Below are 4,372 nucleotides of genomic sequence, written 5' to 3' on the forward strand. Positions count from 1 at the left end.
GATTAAATAAATGCCCAAGGTTAAAACAATAATAAGACGTATTAAAACCCCAACCCTAACCCATCAGACCAGGTCAGATTGCTCAAATAGGTACGTTTTTAGATCGCGCCAGAAGGAGCGAAGGTCGGGGGCCATCCGGAGCTCAACCGGCAAGCGGTTCCATAGGTCTGGCGCGCCCACAGAGAACGCTCTCCCCCTGGGGGGCCACCAATTGACATTCTTTGATCGGAGGCACCCTGAGGAGGCCCTCTCTGTGGGAGCGCACTGGACGGAGGGAGGTTGACGCCGGCCGCAGGTGTTGCCGTAGGTAGTCCGGACCCATGCCATGTAGGGCTTTGTAAGTCATTACTAACACCTTGAATCTCACCTGGAGGGCAACCGGCAGCCAATGCAGCTCGCGGAGCAAAGGTGTAACATGGGAGTATCGGGAAACCCCCAGCACAACTCGCGCGGCTGCATTCTGCACCAGTTGGAGCCTCCGAGTGGACTTCAAGGGCAGCCCCATGTAGAGAGCATTACAGTAGTCTAGACGAGAAGTCACGAGCACATGAGTGACTGTACGCAAGGCATCCTGGTCTAGATAGGGTTGCAACTGGCACACCAGGCGAACCTGGGCAAAGGCCCCCCTAGTCACAGCTCCAATATGCTCTTCTAAAGAGAGCTGTGAATCTAGAAGGACAACCAAGTTGCACGCCCTATCTACGGGGGGTAATAGCTCACCCCCCATGGCCAGAGATGGGATAATTGGAATTTCCCGGGATGCCGGCACGAACAGCTACTCAGTCTTGTCAGGGTTGAGTCGAAGCCTGTTCCTCCCCATCCAGACCCGGACCGCCTCTAGGCAGCGGGACATCACGTCGAGGGCATCACTGGGGTGGTTTGGGGTCGAAATAAAAAGCTGGGTATCATCAGCATATTGATGATACCCAACTCCAAAACCACGAATGATCTCGCCCAGCGGCTTCATATAGATGTTGAACAGGAGAGGCAAGAGAACCAATCCCTGAGGAACTCCACAAATGAGAGGTCTCAAGGTCGATCTCTGCCCCCCCTGCCAACACCGACTGCGAGCGTCCCAGAAGGTAGGAGGAGAACCACTGGAGAACTGTGCCTCCCACTCCCACCCCCTGAGACGTCGCAGCAGGATACCATGGTCGATGGTATCAAAAGCCGCTAAGAGGTCCAAAAGGACTAGGACAGAGGAGCAACCCCTGTCCCGAGCCCGCCAGAGATCATTCACCAGCGCGACCAATGCCGTCTCCGTGCTGTACCCGGGCCTGAAACCCGATTGGTACGGGTCTAGATAATCTAGATAATGTTGGCCTCCTTTTGATCAGATGTTTAGCACGCTATACTAGGATAAGAAATAAAAATTATCAGCCAATACAGATAGTCTGTAATTTACAACCAGTTAAGGGTAGGATTAAGAAGTTGATAAAACAACTTCTGGTTTGACGTCACGGCATAACGGATGCAGAAAATGGGGATCCGTCTTCTGTGTTCTATTTTGCCCCACTGGGTACCCTAAAAAGGGTGAAAAGTTTCCCTGGGGAGGTGACAAAGATTGCAGGAGGGCAGCAACCCTTCCATTTGATCTGAGGAAGCCTTCCAAACCAGCAAGGGAACGACTGGCTACATTCATGTGGCCAGTCAGAAGCTGCTGACAACCAAAGAAAATAATCACTAACGAGCAACTTTTGAGCAATGTGGATGGAACTGGAGACCCTATCTTCTTTTTATGACTTTAAGACTTTTTCCTGGAAAAAACTGCCCAAAGCAAGGAATCCTACCTGAGGAGAGAAGGAAGGGCTCATGATGAGACTAAAAATAAGACAAAGGAGATAAATGAACAATTTTCCAATCTAAATTCACAAATTTGGAAAATGACTATAAAGAAGGAACTAGTAACCCAAAAAATAGAAGGAAAATTAGAGGAAGCAGATCCAAAGATGGAGGATCTAAAGAAAGGAACTAACAGACAGACTCAGACAAATGAAGAATTAAAAGACGTAGTGATAATACTAGAAATGCAAAAGACATCTTACCTGTCAAGATCTCAGAACACTCTTGAGGATAAGGAAGAAGAGCCAATCAAATGGAAGATAGAGCTGTTAGGAAAATTGTGGGAAATTGGAGAAGGAGGGAGGCTGTTTAATGAATATCAATGGGCTGAGCATTCTTCCAAAAATACCTTAACCAAATTGTCTTTCTTATTCCAAACTATATACGTAAAAATAGAGGAAGAACTACTTGATGATTCAAAGGCATTGACTTGGAAAGTTAGTTGGCAAAGCTAGAATAAGACTGAAGAAAATAGAGGTCCTGACCGATTAGATGGGATATTATATTATTAAAGAGATGTCTGAACATGGCTAAGAGAATAGATAATTGTTAAAAATAGAAGTGTTATTAGAACTAGAAAGACAGGATTTATAACTAGAATTTTATATTTTGGTATGAGAAGGGAAATATGAAAATGTTAAGAGGGTTTGAACAAGGGAAGCCCTTGTTTGCCCAAATATAATTTATTATAAGAAAATTATAAGCGATAAAGACACTTTGAACACTGATGGGAAATCAATTTTTTTTAAAAAAAAAAGTGGGAAAAACAGGATATTGATTGAACAAATAGATATTAAGTGCAAATGCAATTGAGATATGTTTTAGTTAGAAAAGATATTCTAAATTGACATTACTATTATAATATTAGAAAAATGTAACAAAGATGCTGATATTCAGTTGTATATGTATTAACAGCAATAAGAATTGTATTTGCCCAATATGGAAAATGTATACCACTGGAAGAAGAGAGGAAGCACTGGATGGTGTAGTATTGTACCTAGATTAAGGAAGTTAATATGTACCACTGAATTACTAATGGACCCAGACAACATGTTGTTTATTAAGTATTTATGATTGTAAAACTAGAAAATTAATAAAATACCTAAAAAAGAAGAAGTTGATAAAACATTACGAAAATAGGCAAAAGCAAACTGCTTCCATGGCATGGATATGCCCATATAAGTCACTTGGAGTCAATTTTTTATAGACATAAATTTTATTAAATTTTTTAAACAGAATATAAAAATTAACATAACATAGAAGACAAGACAAAATTGCAGAAAAAAAGAATAGAAAAAGCTTCCAATTTCCTTTGCAGCAAATGCAAGTATAGTTACAAAGTTATCTCATTCTTTTATGATTACAATAAAAAGCTCATTTTTTATTATCCATTTTTTTCTAATCATCAAAATTAAAAGTACATTTTTTTCAGTTTTGTGCAAAAAAATGGTCTATAGGGGTTTTCTAGTCAGTAGGTATTGTCTTTTCTCTAATCAAAGAGGTTAATTTAGCTATTTCTGTTAGGTCCATCATCTTCACCAACCATTGCTTCCTTGTAGATAGTGTAGAACCTTTCCATTTTGGAGCATATAATCATCTCACTGAAATTGTCATATACAGAAACAAAGCACCATACATTTTTTCTAGTTGCTTGTCTATCATTCCCAAAAGAAAAGCCTCTGTTTTCAATTGTACTTTAGTCTTTAAAATATTCTGATTTAATGTATATACATGTATTTGTATCCTCAATTTTATAATCTTTTTACATGTCCACAAATATGATAAAATGTCCCCTTCATGTTGTTCTCATTTCAAACAAAGATTCAAAATACCTTTATACATTTTAGACAATTTCTTAGTGACAGATACTAATACATTATTGATCACTTAGAGTCATTCACATGAGATGGCAGTGTGTAAAAATTTAATAAATAAACAAATAAATATAATTTTGGAAAAAAATATCTTCTACATCAGAATTATAATATAATTTTCAATCCTTCTAACCACATACAGTATTTTCCCATTAATCCATTTGTATATTGGAAAATTAATATACATGCCAATATATTATATATTAGAATTGAAGAAAGAAGGGGAAAATCCCCTTAATTAAAGAGAAAAAACCATACACATATTCCAGTGTTTTCCTGACTCTCCCTTTCCCTTTAAATATAATAACTCTTATTTGGAACTTCATGAAGATCACCACAATCTATGTTTATTTCTCAGCACCTGGTATTTTATCACCAAATTAATATTTCAGCTAGTCACACTCCAAAATAGGTGAACTATTCCTTGACCTTTACACAATATAGCAATAGCATCAATTTCCATATAAGGTTAAATGCTAAAAGGAATTTGGGTGCGCAAGCCTGACTTCGTTGCTGGTTTCAAGTAGTTAATGTAGGAAGCTACCCAATCACGTTTGTTTCAATGAAATTTAATTTATAAATTAAGAGAAGTACAATTTTTCCCTGAACATTGATGCAGTATAACTAAATTAGAGAAAGGACATGATGTTCATCTT

This window comes from Vipera berus, assembly GCF_964194415.1.
Source record: "Vipera berus genome assembly, chromosome: 4".
Lineage (NCBI taxonomy): Eukaryota > Metazoa > Chordata > Lepidosauria > Squamata > Viperidae > Vipera > Vipera berus.